Source organism: Parasteatoda tepidariorum, chromosome 7 (genome assembly GCF_043381705.1).
Source record: "Parasteatoda tepidariorum isolate YZ-2023 chromosome 7, CAS_Ptep_4.0, whole genome shotgun sequence".
NCBI lineage: Eukaryota > Metazoa > Arthropoda > Arachnida > Araneae > Theridiidae > Parasteatoda > Parasteatoda tepidariorum.
The window spans coordinates 18204061-18213638 of record NC_092210.1 but is presented as its reverse complement, the minus strand read 5'-3'; the positions used below and the strand labels follow the sequence as shown (position 1 = coordinate 18213638).

At 29.7% G+C, this 9578-nt stretch overlaps 1 long non-coding RNA gene across 1 annotated transcript in view; it reads left to right on the top strand.

Annotated features, from left to right (window-relative positions):
* Nucleotides 1-7985, top strand: part of LOC122270238 (uncharacterized) — a 15714-nt gene extending 7729 nt beyond the window's left edge. Inside the window, exon 2 of the long non-coding RNA XR_011637211.1 lies at nucleotides 4915-7985. This is a non-coding gene — a long non-coding RNA (uncharacterized lncRNA). The remainder of the gene's footprint in view (nucleotides 1-4914) is intronic.
* Nucleotides 7986-9578: the final 1593 nt, after the last annotated feature.

Here is a 9578-nt window from a genome sequence, read left to right as displayed (position 1 = left end):
GAAAATTAATTCTGTGTACAATGCCTCTTCCCAGAAATGATGGGTTTGCCTGAGTTAGTAAAGCTCTAACCATTTCAATTATTGATCTATTCTTTCTTTCAGCAACGCCATTTTGACTAGGCGAATATGGTACTGTTAGTTGATGGTTAATCCCCATTTCTCTTAAATAGTTTTCTGTTTCTTTGTTGAGGTATTCCCCACCATTATCAGTTCTTAAGTTTTCGGGTATTTTTCAAAATTTATTTCCCACCATGGCTATGTATTGTTCAATTTTAATTAGTGCTTCGGATTTTTTCGATAAAAGGTAAACAAATGTATATCTACTGTAGTCATCAATTAAAGTTAAAAAATATGATTTTCCTCCTATCGTCTGAGTTTTCATTGGGCCGCAGATATCACTGTGTATAAGTTCAAGACATTTAGTTACTCTGTTTTGAGTTGATTTAGGATACGGATTGTCTGTGAGTTTACTTTGTACGCAATTTTCACATAAATTATTGTGTTTGCATCGACTTAAGTCAATTCCTGTAACTAAATCATTCAATATCAATTTTTCGCCCTAGTCTTCTGTGCCAAAGTTCAATACAATTTTTGTTATCGCACATGTTGGTTAATTTAGCATACTCCTGATTTGTTTCGTTATTTAATTTCACTTCGTACAAATTATTTCTTTTTATTCCCTCTAAATAAACTTCCTGATCATGAATTATCATGCATTTATTTTCTCTAAATGTTACAGTGTATCCGTTTTCTGTTGCTTTGGTAACTGACCAAAGATTAGTTTCAATGTCTGGTACGTAGAGAACATTTTTTAGAGTTATTTTATTTATTTTATGGTTTGATGTCTTAGTGATAATTTAAACTTCTCCCGAGCTGTATGACAACAGTGTGTTCCCCTTTTCTATGGTGACTTTGTGTCAGTTATTTTAATAAATGATTCCTGATTATTAGAAATATGTTATGAACTACCAGAGTCAATGATCCAGTTTTCTTTACCTGATTTCGAAGTTAAGAAAGTTAAGTTGCTCATTTTATTTTCTATTTCATTCCCAACTTGCGTATTGCTCTTATAGTTTTTCTCACCTCTAGTATTTTTACACAAGGAGGTTGAGTTTCTTTTGTTTGGGTGTTGCTTTGGCTTTTGGTAACTAAGAGATTTTTTCAAATGCCAACAATCAGCATTATGGTGATTTCTAAGCTTGCAATGTGTGCAATATTTATTACTTTCCCTCTTATAATTATTCTTATATTTTCTGTTAATTTGAGATGCTTTGTTTGGATTTTCCGACGCGTAGTTATTTTCTTTTCTTCTATTATATTCGTCAACTAGGTTACTTCTTATAAACTCGGAATTTAATTCTGTTTCCGGTCTAGCTTCTAATGCTGTTATGAGTGTGTCATAGCTTTGTGGTACTGAGCATAGTAAAATTGCTGATAGATGAGAATCGCTAATTTTTTCATCTATTGCTTTAAGTTTGTTTACTATCTCTAAAATTTTAGTAATGTGAGTTATCATATTTCCCCTTTCCTCTAATTTCGTATTGTAAAGTTTTCTTAACAAAAATAATTTGCTAGATAAGTTGCTTCCTTCGTGTATTAATTTCAATGTATCCCATGTTTCTTTAGCAGTTTCTTTTTCACGAACGTGAACTATTTGATTATCATCAATGCACAAGTTTATTAGTGGCTTTTTTATCTTTTTTACTCCAATCTGCTGTAATGGGATTTGGAGGTGTATCTGTTACAATTTCATACAATTCCTCTTTAATGAGAAGCATTGACATTTTAAAACTCCAATGACTATAATTGTGTTGATTTAATTTTTCTATCAATTGAGAGTCTCTTGATAATGCCATTTTTAATTTTATAAAATAATAAGTGTTTTTGTTTAGAATTTCAGCCAATATTTATATTTTATATACTCATTCACTAATTAAGAAAATTTAAACACTTTTATTTATCACACTAGACTTTCATTTTTATAAATATATATATATATATACATTTTTATATTTATATTTCTTTTCAAATACATAGAGTTATAGTCTTATATATTACTATTTAATAAGTGTGCTGTAATCAATATATTCTGATACATATATTGATTACGATATGTATATTGATATGTACGAGCAACATAAATGATAAATGGTAAATGCATGCATTCTTATTTTGTTATTTTTATTTAAGTTCAATATAGCTTAAAATAGCTTATATTGTTTTTTGTTTTTTCAAATAATATATTTATAATTTTTGCACACTATATTTATCTTATACTTTCAGTCTCATAATCTTGATAGGAAAAAGGTAGTAAATCTTACCTGGTAAAGGCGATGAGTACAATGAATGGCTGAAAATAAATTCTTTGAAATTGATTAATTTGTGAATGAGTTAAACTAGCATCATTGAAGAATCATCTTTTGAGCAATATAGAAATTTAATGATGTATTTTGACAAAACATTTTTACAAGCAGTGAGGAAGTAAAAAACCTCTCCCTTAGTTGATGATTCACAAAGAGAAAGTGAAATCTGAAAATCGAAGCGTATTAAAATATTAAATATAACATTAGTATTCAATTAATATTTAGATCTTGTAAAGATACATGCGATGAGAGTCACATGACATGAAAGTTTCAGTTCTCAAAAACTACACTTCCTGGTTGTAAAATATAGCTTCAGAGATCATTTTATCTAACACAAAAATCAGAAATGTATTGTGATTTTTTTTTTGTTGCCATTATGGTTTTTCACTTTATTTTAACAATTTATTTACTTTAGTATTTCCTCATAGAGTAACTGAACTTTTAGAAATGCTATAAAAATAAACAGTAATTTATTTTATTTGTTAATTTTTGTTTTTAAAAATGTATATGTAGTAATGAGAGTTCTATTCGATGAGGCTAGATTTTAAAAATACTATTTATGATGCAAATCTAAGGAAACAAAGAAGAATGGTGCACTGCTGTCTTTTTTGCTTTAACTCCACTCAAAAATGTTACTCATTTACCAATCGTGTTGTTTCATAGAAAACTGCAATATTTGTTCTAATATTGTACAGAACTTTTGACATTAAATGAGGTAAAAAATGAATTTTCTTAAAAATTAAAATTTCCCACCCTTGGTTAGAAACCAGGTAATTTTCACACTAAGTTTGGCATTGTAGTGGCATTGACATTGATACAATTTTCCTAAAATCAGCATTAAAGAATAACACATTTACAAATTTTTTATTTAAATAGATTAATTCTTAATCCATCTTTAAGAACGCAAAAATTAGGGTAGTAAGGGAGAAAAAGAATTTTGTTTGGAGTTGACATTTTCCGCTCTTGTTTGAGTACGATTTGATTAAATTCTGTCTTAAGTTTGATGAAGAGACATTATTGCTTGACTAGGAAAACTTTGCTTTTAATGGCACTAGTATAATTATGATAAGCATTGGCCCAAAGTTGCTGGCATTTTCCAGCTGCATTGTCCCATATTCCTACCTATGTATTGAAAGATTTTATCAAACTTTCTGCCATAAATGGGGATAAAAATGAATTTATTTGAGATTAACATTTTCCACTTTTATTGAGGCATCATATGTTTCGATTTTACTCTTAGTTTGACGAAAGAGACATTGCTGATGATTAAGAAAATATTCTTTTTTATATAATTGCCCTAGAAAAATGATGATAAACAATGGTCTAAAGTTGCTACCAGCTCAAACTCCACCCTGAAAAACTCATTTACCAGTTGCATAGTCCCATATTCTGACCTACGTATTGTAAGATATTATCAAACTTTCGCTTATAAATGGGGATAAAAATGAATTAATTTTAAATTAACATTTTCCGTTTTTGTTGAGGCATCATGAGTTTGGATTTTACTCTAAGTTTGTTGAAGTGACATTACTGAGGATTAGGAAAGCTTTGTTTTTATATAATACTAGTATAGTGATTAACCAGGATAAGGCAGAAAACATTATGTGACTCTGCTGGTAGGCCATGGGCCCCACTGCTTGAGGTTGAACGGTTGATGGTTGATTCCAGATTTTCCTAGAAGAGCAGCTGTGGCACTTTTCCGCCTTACTACAGGCCATGATTGTTTGCCCGCGTATTTGTATCGGTTTGGGCTTTATGATTCTCCTTCTTGCTATTTGTGTGGACAACATCACATTTTTGATGCTACTCGTCTTGACTCGTGTTCTGCACATGTGTTTTTAAATTGTAATGTACAGAGATATTGGAAGGCTAGAGAAATAATGGCGTCATAGCCAATCGTCTGGGCATTTGTAATAAATAAATAAATAGTATAATGATTATATTGGTACGAAATTGCTTCCAGCCCAAACTTATTCCTAAAGAGTACCTAACAGATTACCAGTTGCATTGTCCCATATTCTCAACTATGCAATATTGTATTGAACTTCCGGCAATAAATGAGTATTAAAATGAATTTACCTAACATTAACATCTTCCACTGTTCTTGAGGCATCACGCGTTTGAATTTCTCACTAAGTTCAGTGAAGGGACGATGATGATAATTATGAAAACTTTCTTTCGTATAATCGTTTATTAGTAATGGTACAAGTTCAATGATGTCATTATAAAATCAGTTCTCAAGGATGAACTTTTACCGGTTTCATTCTTTCATATATAATAGGCTACTAGTCTAATTTTTTTCTTGTGGGTAACAGAGTAAATATCCAGCATTAGTTAATTTGTGAAAATTGAATAAAAAGGAATAAAAAACTCTTTATATTTTTCTCTTACTGTCTCCACTTCTTCGACAATTGAGTTCGATTGGGAGAGGAAAGGGCCTCTTAATGGATTTAATAGTAAATTAACAAACAAATACTGTCTATTCAAAAACATTAAAAGCATTCGCATATTAATTGAATGAATAAATAACTTTTCAATTTTTTTTCTTCAGATTATGCTTATGGGTACTTCCGATTATCAATGGATAATTACCAATATCATTTCGATGGTTCTCAAACAGATACAGTTGTAAAAAATTCAACAAAAAAAGTAGGAAAGAATACAAGCAGACTGCTCCAGGAAGTAAACATGACTTTTGACCTGTCCACAAACGGAATAAAGAATGATACAGAAAACGCATCATCTAGTAGCGATTTCTCAGTTAGTTTCGTCACTTCTGATAATAATAGCACTACTGTAGATTACTATACTAGTACTGTAGATTATAATCATAGCAGTACAGAAAATTCTACCATATTTTTTACGACGGCGTTGAACCACGAGTCTACTACCATTCATTCTCCATCAAGGTCATCGAAACTCTCACCAATGGCAGCAGCTGGAATTGCTTTATTAAGTGGTCTTATTGTTATTTCGATAATTATAATAGCTTTCGTAATTTGGCACAAGAAATCTGAAGGACCCTATGAGTTGATGCCAGTAACTGACATTGAGCAACATATTTAATTTTTTTTAATTATAAATAGTGTATATTACATTGGGGAAAATTTTTTTGTTCGTTTACTATTGCATGAGATTTTTTAACGGATCTTGGATTTTCACGTCACTGATTTCAAATCTGTAATCTGTTTCTCTCTCTAAGCTACAGTTTCTTTTTAATGACATTTTTAATCTATTTTTTGTCGAAATGTAAGTAAATGTAAAGTTTATGTGTAAGTAAGTGTTAAAATGTAAGTAAGTGTAAGTAAATGTAAAGTTTAAAAAAGTTATGTATAATAGGAGTTGCGTAAATGTTGCAACAAACTTCTACGGGAGTTAGGGCACATCATAAAGATTAAAATTCCACAGTAACCCATACCCAGAAATGTCATCATATGCCGCTAGAGGTGCTTCCCCTATTATGTACTGTTTTTTTTTCGAGTGCTTCTTGACATATTATTATTGGGAAGCACTCCGAACAGATACAGAGTACGACGAAATTTAAGGGAATGCAATTTTAATCCTGATGATGTACCTTGAATGCCTTCGAAGTTTGCCACAACATTCATGCAACGCCTTGTAATATATAACGTTTTCGTACTTGTATCTTTCGACTAACAATAGGCTTAAAAATATCATTAAAAAAAGACAATCTTTAGCTTTAGGAGTAAAACTAAGTTCTTCAGACTTGATATCTTCATACACGAATTAGGTAAAGTCTAGTTGTTAAATAAATGCAACAAAAAGTTTGTTCAACAAAGTTATCTATAATGTTTCGTATAGATAAAATGAAAATGTTCGGCAAAATTTTCAGAGTTTTCTAAATGAAGAATTTTGCAATTTTATTTATTTATAATTTTATATTAGAGATAAGAGATTCAAGAGCTTCAGAGGGTCATTGACAATTATAAAATTTCGTATAAGCTCTAGATTTTCTGAGCTCTAAGCATTTAGATTTATCTTAAGTTGTCATTGGACACAATCTTTGAATTAAAAGGCTTGTGACAAGTTTTGAAGATAGTGTTTTTGGATAGGTAACTTCACGAACTTCCAGAATCTCCACTAGATGTCAGCGCATTACACAGAACTATTTTAATGCTTTATGTTTATCAGGGGGTTCCTCACCAAAAGCTCTCCCTTGAAGAATTTGAACTGTGGCTTATCATTATATTTTCAACAAAAACCTTGTAATTTTCAAAATACTATAGATACAAATATGATCAGAACAATTGTATTAGAATATTTAAATATTTAATAACTTTTTAAAACTTCTTCCTTAAAAACAAAAAATAGGAAAATAGTAATTCGTAAAATAGTTCCGGCAAGTATGAATGATACATTTTTTATACCTACAATGGCATTAAACTAAAACATTTTTCTGAAATAACATTGTAAGCAATTTTGTTAAATCTCATCATAAGAGGTAAAACTATTCTTTCGGTTGCAAAATATCGAAAATTATTTTTTACTTCCAAGGAAGGACTTCAGCACATAATTGTGCAAATTTTTAAAAATGTTTAATCATAATTTATGTGTTTATGTTATGATGAATGTGAGAATCTGACAAAGTGAGAAATGTTGGCGTGTGTACTATGCCTGACATTTTAACGAAAATATGAAACGCAAGAATAATTATATAATTTATTTAATCATTGTATATAATGAAAAATGTCTTCTAGGAAAGTCGGATAGTATGATTTGGCAAATGTAAATTGCGTGGAAAGAAAGAACATATTTCTTCCTTGCTTTCCTTTTTTAAAAAAAATATTACTGGATGTGTATACCCGGCAGTGATCTAAAAGAGAAATAAAATAGAATTTTCTTAGTTAAATTTACAACTTATTTTTTTCTTAGAAGATACCGGATAGTGACCTTTTACCTTGAATTGATACCACAATATGGAATACCCGGCAGTGACCAATACAACGAAGCTGGATTATTATACTGATTAGTTTTAATAATACACACATGGCGGTTGCTAAAAATGTATGCTTCTTTTATTAAGAAAAACAAAATAAAATGTAAATTTACTTGTTGCAGCAAAATTCTAATGCTGATAAATCATAATTATACAAATAATCATATTTTATGCCTAGCCGATTTGTCATGTGGCATTGTATTCAATATTTAGCCATTATTAGGCAGCAACGTAACAGAAAATTTTGTTTTAGGCCATAGTCTTGGTGGACAGGGTAATTTGTCAGCTACCTTTTTTTAAAACATGTGGCCAATGTTTAACAAATCGAAATTTTTAAAAGATTAAAAAACTTTTGATATTAATGATGTAGATATTATTATCAAATATCTGAAAATGTGGTAAACATTTTAAGGTCATTTCTAAAATTAAGACAGAAACAATGATTTGATTTTGCTCTATACTAACAATATGAGAAATAGTGTATAATTACTTGCAATTTCGCAGTTTAATTTTGGGTATTCTATATTATCCCGGATTTCCAACTTCGCTGGTAACATATACACCATAATACCGTATTGTTATTTGTAGAATTCTTCTACACATAATGGCTAACTATTACTACTGTATTCTTTTGGATTAATAAATAGAAGTTTTATTCTGTGTTACATTGTTTAGTTGTATGTGTGTTTTGTGCACGTTTTTTCCAGTAACTTGCATGCTATTCGAACATTCTTATGAAAAAGAATACAAAATTGTGGAAATGCGTTACGTATTCAATTGCAAAACTATATTTTTCAAGTTCAGCATTGCTGTGAAAAAATGTAAGAGTTCTAACTCTGTTCCAAATATCGAAAATTTAATTCAAGTAGTCCCAGGAAAATTCCCCTTTAACAAAAATTATATTTTTACAATACTATTATTGTATGAATTATTAATGACGACATAACTATTTCGTGAAGCACGCGTTAACCTCAATCTTTACGCAAACTTATAAAATTATTTTTAACTTTTAAGATATTTGGAATATTGCGAAAAAAAATTCCATTTTTAAAAAAAATCTGTATCTGAAAGTTTGAGAAATATTTTAATTTCATTCCCCAAAATTAAAAATAATAAAAAAAAAATTAAAAATACTATGATTGGATGAACTGTAATTATACATTAAGCAAGTGCAGGACCAGTTAGTATAAAAGAGCAATCTTATAAAAATTAAAAACTTAATAATAAATAAGCAAATCGCAAAAGTAAATTGAATGATAAGAAACATTTGCAAAAGATACCACGCTCAATCCAAAGTAGATAGTAAGTTTAGAACTCGAAGCATAGATGGCAGCAGTAGGATTGCTTAACATCCTTGATGGCCAAGCTTTAAACTTTTAATTTGATGGCTCAAATTTCAGGGAGACGGGGAGGGGGAACTTAGTTATTATATAATTCAATTACTAAAATGAGCATGAATCACATGTGAAATTTTTATCATTGTCTAAACAAACAATTGAAATAATTATCATGTGACGTTATAAAATTTTTTCCGTATATAAACAGCTTTCCATTTGAAATGCATTTTCTTTTATTTAATAAAAATTTCTTTTCTGCGTTGAATAATGAAAGTAAGATGACATTTTATACTGTAATCACTTCGCAAAAAAATTTCCCTTGTTTTTTGTCAAATATTTAAATATATAAATTTGGGGATAGAAAACCTTAACTTTTGATCATCTTATTAGAGTAAACGTTATTGTTAGCTCTTGCCACTCCATGCTTTCTCTTACCGTGTTGACCGATAGTTTCTTTTTATTTTTTACAGTGTTATTTTTTTAAAGATTTATCCTCTGTTAAATCAATAATTTAGTAAAAAAATGGCGATTTTGAGATTGTTCGATTTTATTTATGAACAGAAGCGTAACTGCGGCAACCGTTTATTCTCAATGATTTTTATTTTCTTAAAGCAGGTGAATGAAGAAAGAAAAGATGGAAAGATGAAAAGAAGTGAATTAGCAAATTATAGAATGGACTATTTAGTGAATAATCATTCAATGAATGGGCGAATTAATGAATCAACGAATTGGTGAGTCAGAGAATCTTCGAATGGGCGAATCAATGAATCATTGAAGGAATCTGTGTAATAATGAACGGCCGAATTAGCGGCAACCGTTTGCTACCAGTGACTTTTTAATTTTATTTTCTTAAAGCTAGTGAATAAAGAAAGAAAAGAATGAGAGAAGAAAGGAAGTGAATAGGCAAGTTATCGAATTTAC